Source organism: Arachis ipaensis, chromosome B5 (assembly GCF_059453495.1).
Source record: "Arachis ipaensis isolate K30076 ecotype BB chromosome B5, ASM5945349v1, whole genome shotgun sequence".
In the NCBI taxonomy this organism is placed as follows: Eukaryota; Viridiplantae; Streptophyta; class Magnoliopsida; order Fabales; family Fabaceae; genus Arachis; species Arachis ipaensis.
In genome coordinates, this window is record NC_142440.1 from 41863787 (window position 1) to 41875658 (window position 11872).

Sequence of the window (11872 nt, forward strand, 5' to 3'; positions counted from 1 at the left end):
GGTGTTAATCTGCTCCCAATAGTTTTGTGGAGGAAAGTGCATCCTTTGAGGCATTAGTGGTTATGGAAAAACAAAAAAAGCAATGCTTTTTCTGTACCAAACTTAAAATGTTTGCTTGTCCTCGAGCAAAAGAAGGAAGAAAGGGGGAGAAGGAGGTGTGTGGTGGGTTCGGCCAAGGGTGGGGGAAGTGTGTATGAAAAGTTGTGGCAGGTGGGGATCCTGTGGGGTCCACAGATCCTGAGGGGTCAAGGACTTATCATCTCTGCTCCATTGAGGCGTGCAAAAATGCCCTTAGTGTGCAATCCTGGCATTTAACACCAGACTACTTGTTTCTGGCGTTAAACGCCAGCTTTTCTCTCTTTCTCGGAGTTAAACGCCAACTTGATGCTCTGTTCTGGCGTTAAACGCCAGTCTGGTGCTTGTTTCTGGCGTTTAACGCCAGCTTGATGCTTCTTTTTGGCGTTAAACTTCAGTCTGATGCTTCTTAAACGCCAGTAAGCTCTTCCTCCAGGGTGAGCTATTTTTAATGATGTTTTTCATTCTGTTCTAGATTTTTCAGTTGTTTTTGTGACTTCACATGATCATCAACCTAAAGAAAACATAAAATAGCAATGGAAAATAAATAGATATAATTAAATAAAATTGGGTTACCTCTCAACAAGCGCTTCTTTAATGTCAATAGCTTGACAGTGAGCTCTCATGGAGCCTCACAGATAATCAGAGCAGGGTTGGGGCCTCTCAACACCAAACTTAGAGTTTGGTTGTGGCCTCTCAACACCAAACTTAGAGTTTGAATGTGGGGATTTTGTTTGACTCTGTATTGAGAGAAGCTTTTCATGCTTCCTCTCCATGGTTACAGAAGGAGAACCTTGAGTCTTATAGTTTACAATGTCTGCAAACCACGGAGCTTCCTGAATTGCAAACAATTGCTCATCCAGAAAGGTTTCAGAGATCTCAGTAGGAGGGAGGGATGCTCCTGCTACTGGTTCTATCCGGGACAGGTGATCAGCTACTTGATTCTCTGTCCCTTTTCTGTCTCTTATTTCTATATCAAACTCTTGCAGAAGCAACACCCATCTTATGAGCCTGGGCTTTGAATCCTGCTTTGTGAGTAGATATTTAAGAGCAGCATGGTCAGTGTACACAATCACTTTTGATCCTACTAAGTATGATCTAAACTTGTCAATGGCATAAACCACTGCAAGCAGCTCTTTTTCTGTGGTTGTGTAATTTTTTGTGCATTATTTAAAACACGGCTAGCATAATAAATGACATGCAGAAGCTTATTATACCTCTGTCCCAATACTGCACCAATGGCATGGTCACTGGCATCACACATTAGTTCGAATAGTAATGTCCAATCTGGTGCAGAAATAACTGGTGCTGTGACCAGCTTAGCTTTCAGAGTTTTAAATGCCTGCAGACACTCTGTGTCAAACACAAATGGCGTGTCACCAGCTAGCAGATTGCTCAGAGGTTTTGCGATTTTTGAAAAATCCTTTATAAACCCTCTTATAGAATCCTGCATGCCCCAGAAAGCTTCTGATTGCCTTAACATTGGTGGGTGGTGGTAATTTTTCAATTACCTCTACCTTAGCTTGATCCACCTCTATTCCCTTGTTCGAAATTTTATGCCCAAGGACAATTCCTTCAGTCACCATAAAGTGACATTTTTCCCAATTTAAAACCAGGTTAGTCTCTTGGCATCTTTTCAAAACAAGTGCTAGATGGTTGAGACAGGAGCTAAATGAGTCTTCAAATACTGAGAAGTCATCCATGAAGACTTCCAGAAATTTCTCTACCATATTAGAGAAGATAGAGAGCATGCACCTCTGAAAGGTTGCAGGTGCATTGCACAGACCAAAAGGCATTCTTCTGTATGCAAATACTCCAGATGGACATGTGAATGCTGTTTTCTCTTGGTCCTGAGGATCTACTGCAATTTGGTTGTAACCTGAATAGCCATCCAAAAAGCAGTAGTATTCATGACCTGCTAGTCTTTCTAGCATCTGGTCTATGAATGGTAAAGGGAAGTGATCCTTCCTGGTGGCTGTATTGAGCCTTCTGTAGTCAATACACATACGCCACCCTGTAACTGTTCTTGTAGGAACCAGTTCATTTTTTTAATTATGAACCACTGTCATACCTCCCTTCTTAGGGACAACATGGACAGAGCTCACCCAGGGGCTATCAGAAATAGGATAAATAATCCCAGCCTCTAGTAACTTAGTGACCTCTTTCTGCACCACCTCCTTCATGGCGGGATTTAGCCACCTCTGTGGTTGAACCACTAGCTTAGCATCATCCTCCAATAGGATCTTGTGCATGCATCTGGCTGGGCTAATGCCCTTATGATCACTTATGGATCACCCAAGAGCTGTCTTGTGTGTCCTTAGCACCTGAATTAGTGCTTTCTCTTCCTGTGGCTCTAAAGCAGAGCTTATGATTACAGGAAAAGTGTCACCTTCTCCCAGAAATGCATATTTCAGGGATGGTGGTAGTGGTTTGAGCTCGATTTTAGGAGGTTTCTCCTCTTCCTGAGGAGTTTCCAGAGGTTCTTTTATTTCCTCTGGTTCCTCTAGATCAGGCTGAACATCTTTAAAAATGTCCTCTAGCTCTGATTCGAGACTCTCAGTCATATTGACCTCTTCCACCAGGGAGTCAATAATATCAATGCCCAGGCAGTCTTCTGATGTGTCTGGATGCTGCATAGATTTGACAACATTCAACTTAAACTCATCCTCATTGACTCTCAGGGTTATCTCCCCTTTTTGGACGTCAATGGGGGTTCGTCCAGTTGCTAGGAATGGTCTTCGTAGAATGAGAGTTGCACTCTTGTGCTCCTCCATTTTCAGCACTACAAAGTCAGTAGGGAAGGCAAATGGCCCAACCTTGACAATCATGTCCTCAATTATGCCTGATGGGTATTTAATGGAGCCATCAGCAAGTTGAAGACAGATCTGGATTGGTTTGACCTCTTCAGTCAAGCCAAGCTTTTTGATAGTGGATTCAGGGATTAGGTTGATGCTTGCCCCAAGATCACATAGAGCTGTCTTGGTACAAGCACCCTCTAATGTGCATGGTATCATAAAGCTTCCGGGATCCTTAAGCTTTTCTGGTAAGCTTGTTAGAATGACTGCACTGCATTCTTCAGTGAGAAAAACTTTTTCTGTTTCTCTCCAATCCTTCTTATGACTTAAGATCTCTTTCATGAACTTAGCATAAGAGGGTATTTGCTCAAGTGCCTCTGCAAACAGAATCTTTATTCCAAGAGTCCTGAGATAGTCTGCAAAGGGGGCAAATTGTTTATCTTGTTCAGCTTGGCGGAGTTTCTGAGGATAAGGCATTTTGGCTTTATATTCTTCAACCTTAGTTGCTGCAGGTTTATTTCCTACAGAGGCAGGTTGAGAAGCCTTCTTGAGGGAGTTATTATCAGCACTTGCAGGTGTCTGATCCCTCACTGACGTTTGAACGCCATGGCTGAACATGGATTGGGCGTTTAACGCCAATTTTTCACCCTTTTCTGACGTTTGAACGCCAGACTTATTCCTCTTTGAGCTCTTACTGTCCTCAGAGGGATTTTGGGTAGCAGGTTGCTCATCCTCTATCAGCTGTTCTTTTCTTGGCTTTCTGTTGCTTTGAGTTGAGGTATTTAATGTTTTTTCACTTCTTAATTGAACTGCTTGGCACTCCTCTGTTATCTGTTTTGATAATTGCTATTTTGTCTTATTCAATTGTGATTCCATATCCTTGTTAGCATTTTTGGTTTCTTGTAGCATCTCCTTAACTTCTACTAACTGCCTTGTTATAGAAGATAGTTGCTGATTGAGTTCAGCAACTTGTTCTTGAGGACTAAAGTCAGTTGATACTGCCTTGGCTTCTTCTTTCATGGAGGACTCATTACTTATGTACAGATGCTGATTTCTAGCAACTATATCGATAAGCTCTTGAGCCTCTTCAATAGCCTTTCTCATGTATATAGATCCACCAGCCGAGTGGTCTAGAGATACCTGAGCTTTTTCTATAAGCCCGTAGTAGAAGATGTCTAACTGCACCCATTCTGAAAACATTTCAGAGGGGCACTTCCTTAGCATCCCTCTATACCCTTCCCAGGCATTATAAAGGGATTCATCATCCTCTTGTTTAAAGCCTTGGATGTCCAGCCTTAGCTATGTCATCCTTTTTGGAGGGAAATATTGATTCAGGAATTTGTCTGATAACTGTTTCCATGTTCTTATGCTTGCTATGGGTTGGTTATTTAACCACCTTAGCTTGATCTTTTACAGCAAACGGAAACAGCAACAGCCTGTATACGTCCTGATCTACCTCCTTGTCATGCACTGTGTCAGCAATTTGCAAGAACTGCGCCAGAAACTTAGTAGGTTCTTCCTGTGGAAGACCGGAATACTGGCAATTTTGCTGCACCATGACAATGAGCTGAGGATTTAGCTCAAAACTGCTTGCTTTGATGGGAGGTATACAGATGCTACTCCCATATGCAGCAGTAATGGGGTTAGCATATGACCCTAGAGTCCTTCTGGACTGTTCATTTCCATTTAGGTCCATGATGGATAAAATGGAATTGATATGAATTGCAAAGAAAATATATTTTTGTTTTAATTTTATTTAAGTAGAACAAACCGAATTATTAAGATAAATAAAAATAATAAGATAAAATAAAATAAAACAATTAGAAATTAAAATGTAAATTTCGAAAACCAAGAGAAAAATAAATTTGAAAACGAAAATAATTACTTAATTAGGAAGATTTGAAAAACTTTGGATATGATTTTTGAAAAAGATTTTGAATTTTGAAAAGATTTGATTTTTAAATTTGAAAATTAAAATTTGAATTTTGAATTTCGAATTTTGGAAGTTGAAATTTGAAATTTGAATTTGAAATAAGATAAGATAAGATTTTGAAAAAGATATGATTTTTTTGAAAAAGATTTAAATTTTGAAATTTTAAAACTAAGACAAGATAAAATAAAAATTTTTAAAATAAATATCTGAACTTTTAAAAGTAATTTTTGAAAATTCAATTTAAAATAAAGAGAAAAGATATTTTTTGAATTTAATGAGAAAAGAGAAAAACAATAAAATGACACAAGACTTATAATTTTTAGATTTAATGTTCCTTGTTTTTCGAAAATTTTGGAGGGAAAACACCAAAAAACACCAAACTTAAAAATTTTAAGATCAAAATACAAAGAAGACTCAAGAATACCTTGAATACTCACAAGAACATAAAAAGAACACCAAACTTAAAACTTTTAGAAAACTAAAAATAAATTTTCGAAAATTAAAGAAAAATAACAAGAGAACACCAAACTTAAAAGTTTGACACAAGATTTAATCGAAGAAAAATTATTTTTGAAAAAGTTTTAAAAGGAAGATACCCAATTACCAAGAACATAAGCACAACGCTCTAGCCAACTGAGCTATAAATTTAACGTGTTTTAAAAAGGTATTTAATGTATAAATTTTTTTTTGAATACTGATAATTTGAAAACGCACAAGAAAAACAAGAAAATACACAGAATAGGAAAAACTAAAGATCAAATAAGAAAAATAGCAAGAACAACTTGAAGATCAAGAAAGAACAATGAACACAATTTTGAAAATTTAAAAGAAAATAAAAACATGCAATTGACACCAAACTTAAAATATGAATCTAAACTCAAACAAAAACCTCAATTATTAGTTTATAAAAATTTTCAAAAAATTTTAAAAAGTGAAAATAAGGATTTAAAAAAAGTTTCAACCAAAAACAATAATAGAAGACTCTAAACCAAAAAGAAAAATTTTTCCTAATCTAAGCAACAAAATAAACCGTGAGTTGTCCAAACTCGAACAATCCCCGGCAACAGCGCCAAAAACTTGGTGCACGAAATTGTGATTCACACTTTTCACAACTCCGCACAACTAACCAGCAAGTGCAATGGGTCGTCCAAGTAATACCTTACGTGAGTAAGGGTCGATCCCACGGAGATTGTTGCCTTGAAGCAATCTATGGTTATCTTGTAAATCTTAGTCAGGAGATTAATAATAAAAATTACTTTTGTTTATGAAAACTAAATAACATGAAAAAAAGGTTACTTGTTATGCAGTAATGGAGAACAGATTGAGGTTTTGGAGATGCTCTATCTTCTGAATCTCTGCTTTCCTACTGTCTTCTTCTTCACGCACGCAGGTCTCCTTCCATGGCAAGCTGTATGTTGGTGGATCACCGTTGTCAATGGCTACCATCCGTCCTTTCAGAGAAAATGGTCCATATGCGCTGTCATCGCACGGCTAATCATCTGTCGGTTCTCACTCATGTTGGAATAGGATTCATTGATCCTTTTGCGTCTGTCACTACGCCCAGCACTTGTGAGTTTGAAGTTCGTCACAGTCATCCCATCCCAGATCCTACTCGGAATACCACAGACAAGGTTTAGACTTTTCGGATCTCAGGAATGGCTGCCAATAATCCTAGCCTATACCACGAAGACTCTGATCATGAACCAAGAGACTAAGAGATACCCACTCGATCTAAAGTAGAACGGAAGTGGTTGTCAGGCACGTGTTCATTGGTTGAGAATGATGATGAGTGTCATGGATCATCACATTCATCACGGTTAAGTACAAGCGAGTATCTTAGAATAGAAACAAGCGTGATTGAATAGAAAATAGAAGTAATTGCATTAATTCATCGAGACACAGTAGAGCTCCTCACCCCCAACCATGGGGTTTAGAGACTCATGCTGTCAGAAATACAATATGAAAATGTGTAAAATGTTATGAGGTACAAAATAAATCTCTAAAAGTTGTTTAAATACTAAACTAGTAACATTGGTTTACAGAAAATGAGTAAACTACGTTAAATAGTGTAGAAATCCACTTTCGGGGCCCACTTGGCGAGTGCTGGGGCTGAGACTTGAGCTTTGCACGTGCCTAGGCTGTTTCTGGAGTTAAACGCCAGGTTGTAACCTGTTTTGGGCGTTTAACTCCAACTTGTAACCTGTTTTTGGCGTTTAACGCCAGAATGGAACATGGAACTAGCGTTAAACACCAGTTTATGTCATTTATCTTTGAGCAAATTATGGACTATTATATATTGCTGGAAAACCCTGGATGTCTACTTTCCAACACAATTGAGAGCGCGCCAATTGAGTTTCTATAGCTCGAGAAAATCCATTTCGCGTGAAGCAGGGTCAGAATCCAACAGCATCTGTAGTCCTTTTTCAGCCTCTGAATCAGATTTTAGCTCAGATCCCTCAATTTCAGCCAGAAAATACCTGAAATCACAGAAAAACATACAAACTCATAGTAAAGTCCAGAAATGTGATTTTTAAATAAAAACTAATAAATTATACTAAAAAGTAATTAAAACATGATGAAAACTACTTAAAAACAATGCTAAAAAGTGTATAAATTATCCGCTCATCACAACACCAAACTTAAATTGTTTCTTGTCTCCAAGCAACTAAAAATCAAATAGGATAAAAAGAAGAGAATATACTATAAATTCCAAAATATTAATGAAACTTATTTCCAATTAAATGAGCGGGACTAGTAGCTTTTTGCCTCTGAACAGTTTTGGCATCTCACTTTATCCTTTGAAGCTCAGAATGACTGGCATCTATAGGAACTCAGAATTTAGATAGTGTTATTGATTCTCCTAGTTCAGTATGTTGATTCTTGAACACAGCTACTTTATGAGTCTTGGCTGTGGCCCTAAGCACTTTGTTTTCCAGTATTACCACCGGATACATAAATGCCACAGACATATAACTGGGTGAATCTTTTGAGATTGTGACTCAGATTTGCTAAAGTCCCCAATTAGAGGTGTCCACAGTTTTTAAGCACACTCTTTTTGCTTTGGATCACGACTTTAACCGCTCAGTCTCAAGCTTTTCACTTGACACCTTCACGCCACAAGCACATGGTTAGGGACAGCTTGGTTTAGCCGCTTAGGCCAGGATTTTATTCCTTTGGGCCCTCCTATCCATTAATGCTCAAAGCCTTGGATCTTTTTTTTTATTACCCTTGCCTTTTGGTTTAAAGGGTTACTGGCTTTTTGCTCTTGCCTTTTGGTTTAAAGAGCTCTTGGCTTTTTCTGCTTGCTTTTTCTTTTTCTTTCTTTTTTTTTTTGCCATTTTTTTCGCAAGCTTTTGCTTTTCACTGCTTTTTCTTGCTTCAAGAATTAATTTTATGTTTTTCAGATTATCAAATAACATTTCTCCTTTTTCATCATTCTTTCAAGAGCCAACAATTTTAACATTCATAAACAACAAATTCAAAAATATGCACTGTTCAAGCATTCATTCAGAGAAACAAAAAGTATTGTCACCACATCAAAATAATTAAACTAATTTCAAGGATGAATTCGAAATCATGTACTTCTTGTTCTTTTGTGATTAAAAACATTATTCATTTAAGAAAGGTGATGGATTCATAGGACATTCATAGCTTTAAGGTATAGACACTAGACACTAATGATCATGTAAGAAAGACACAAACATAAATAAACATAAAACATAGAGAACGAAAATAGAAAAAATAAATAGACAAGGTGATTAAGGAATGGGTCCACCTTAGTAAGGGTGGCGTCTTCTTCCTCTTGAAGAACCAATGGTGCTCTTGAGCTCCTCTATATCTCTTCCTTGCCTTTGTTGCTCCTCTTCATAGCTTTTCGATCTAAAGTAGAATGGAAGTGGTTCTCAGGCACGCATTCATAGGTTGAGAATGATGATGAGTGTCACAGATCATCACATTCATCACGGTTAAGCACAAGCGAGTATCTTAGAATAGAAACAAGCGTGATTGAATAGAAAATAGAAGTAATTGCATTAATTCATCGAGACACAGCAGAGCTCCAAGTCCCTAACCATGGGGTTTAGAGACTCATGCTATTATAAATACAATATGAAAATGTGTAAAATGTCATGAGGTACAAAATAAATCTCTAAAAGTTGTTTAAATACTAAACTAGTAACCTAGGTTTACAGAAAATGAGTAAACTACATTAGATAGTGCAGAAATCCACTTCCGGGGCCCACTTGGTGTGTGCTGGGGCTGAGACTTGAGCTTTACACGTGCCTAGGCTGTTTTTGGAGTTAAACGCCAGGTTGTAACCTGTTTTGGGCATTTAACTCCAACTTGTAACCTGTTTCTGGCGTTTAACGCCAGAATGGAATATGGAACTGGCGTTAAACTCCAGTTTACGTCGTTTATCTTTGAGCAAAGTATGGACTATTATATATTGCTGGAAAGCCCTGGATATCTACTTTCCAACGCAATTGAGAGCGCGCCAATTGGGTTTTGGTATCTCGAAAAAATCTATTTCGTGTGCAGCAGGGTTAGAATCCAACAGCATCTGCAGTCCTTTTTCAGCCTCTGAATCAAATTTTTGCTCAGATCCCTCAATTTTAGCCAGAAAATACCTAAAATCACAGAAAAATACACAAACTCATAGTAAAGTCTAGAAATGTTATTTTTAAATAAAAACTAATAAAATTATACTAAAAAGTAATTAAAACAAGCTGAAAACTACTTAAAAACAATGCCAAAAAGTGTATAAATTATCCACTCATCAATCACTCTCCAGGAGGCAGAAGCCCCAGACTTTACTCTGCAACCGTATCAAGTGCGTCATCCAAATCTGGCTGCAGATTTTGAACTGAAGACTACACTATTCAACTTGATGCCCAAGTTTCATGGCTTACCTGCTCAGGAGCCTATCAAGCACCTCAGGAATTTTCAGAAAGCCTATTCTACTGTTAGGCATCATGGTGCAAATGAAACTTCTATTCTATTAACCGCCTTCCCATTTTCTCTTGAGGAAAAGGCGAGGGAGTGGTACTATTCCCAACCTGAAGCGACCGTTACCAACTGGGATACACTCAGGTGAGAATTCTTGGAAAAATACTTTCCAGCTGAAGTTACAGATAGATTGAGGAAAGAGATTTCCTGCATCATTCAAGGTGAATCGGAGACTCTCTATGAGTACTGGGAGCGCTTCAAGAATCTTCTGGACGCATGCCCTCATCATATGATTGACAAGTTAGTGTTGATCAGCTACTTCACTCAAGGCATGAAGCCTCAGGATAAAACTACATTGGATGGTGCTAGTAATGGTTCTCTGAAAAAGTACAAGACCGCAGATGAAGCATGGCAACTGATCAGCGATCTAGCTGAGTCCACTCAAAATCACAGGCACAGGAACAGCCACTCAAAGGCTGTCACAGAGGTTTCCTCTAGTAGTGAGACTACTGCCGTCACACAAGCTATATGTGAAATGACCAACCTACTGAGGCAGATGCAATTGAATCAACAACAAACTTGACCTCCCCAACCACAACAAAGCCAACAGTTGGTCCCCCAAAGATTATGCAGAATTTGTGCTAATTATAGTCATTACACGAATGAGTGCCCGCAGCTCCAACAAGATGACAACACTGTGGCAGCTACTCATAACTTCTATGACCGCCCGAATCAAGGATACAATCAACAAGGCGGCAATTACAACCAAGGTTGGCAAGACCATTCCAACCAGGGTTGGAGGGATAATTCTAATCAAGGTTGGAGGGACAACTACAAAGAGGAGGCAGAGACAACAATGGAAATCAGAGGTGGAATAACAACAACTGACAGTAAAATCAAAACCAGCCTTACAGAGCTCCTCACCTAAGGCATTCCTAAGGACCCCAGCACAACCAACAACAGGCCCCTCAGATCACTTATCCCCCTTCCTCATCAAATGACGAGATGCTTCGTTCTCTTGCACAAGGACAACAAGACATGCAGACTACATTGAACTCTACTCTAAATGGTCTGAATGCCACTTTACAAGCTCTCGTCTCCCGGATAGATTTATTACCTACTCCCACCAGCCAGCCTTCAAGCTCCAGTGGAATTCCTTCTCAACCCTTACGTAATCCCAAAGGTGGCATCAATGCCATCACTTTGAGGTCCGGAACCACACTGCAAGAGAGGAACCAGGAGGAGCCAAACCCACAAGAACACGCCCCAGTTGAAGACTTTGTTGAATTGGAAGATGCTGAAGAGGAAGAGGAAGTACAAGACATGGCTGAAGAAGAAGTAGTTCAGCCAAGGAATGGAGCACCAAAGGACACAGAAGCTGCAAGTGGCGCCATTCCTATCCCATTTCCACACCTTGCAAGGAAGTCCAGGAAGCAGATGGAACTTGATCCCAAAATGGTAGAAATTTTCAAAAAGGTTGAGGTAACTGTTTCCCTTTTTGATGTTATTCAACAAGTACCTAAATATGCAAAGTTTCTGAAAGATTTATGCATACATAAAGATAAAATTAATGAACTAGAAACTATTCCTTTAGGTAGTTCTATATCTGCTTTAATGGGGGGTATACCTGAAAAATGTAGTGACCCAGGTCCATGCATGGTTAACTATACCATTAGAGGTGTAATATTTTCTGACTGCATGTGTGATTTAGGAGCGTGTGTGAGTATCATGCCTTTGTCTATATATGATGCTTTGAGGCTCCCTCTCTTAAAAAGGTCGGCAGCTCGTTTTGTGTTAGCAGATAAAAGTATTCTTAAAGTGGTTGAAATTGCTGAAGACGTGCTAGTGAGCATTAAGGGGCTCACATTTCACATTGACTTCTATATCTTGGAAATGCCCCCTAATGACTCAGGAAGACCATCATCAATCCTGCTTGGAAGACCATTCCTGAAGACTTCAAAGTTCAAGCTGGATGCATTCTCTAGAACTTACTCCTTTGAGATAGATGGTAGGCTGTAAGTTTCAGTTTAAATGAAGCTATGAAGTACCCTCCGAAAGATCATTCTATCTTCCAGTGTGACATCATTGAGGAAATTGTAGCTGAAGTTCACCAAGAAGAAGCAGA

The 11872-nt window shown here is 38.8% G+C and overlaps 1 non-coding gene across 1 annotated transcript; it reads right to left on the bottom strand.

Annotated features, from left to right (window-relative positions):
• Positions 1–9934: 9934 nt before the first annotated feature.
• On the bottom strand, positions 9935–10041 carry LOC148563971 (small nucleolar RNA R71). Its single transcript, XR_015884023.1, has one exon. It is a non-coding gene; the product is annotated as a small nucleolar RNA R71 (small nucleolar RNA).
• Between the last annotated feature and the right edge of the window lie 1831 nt (positions 10042–11872).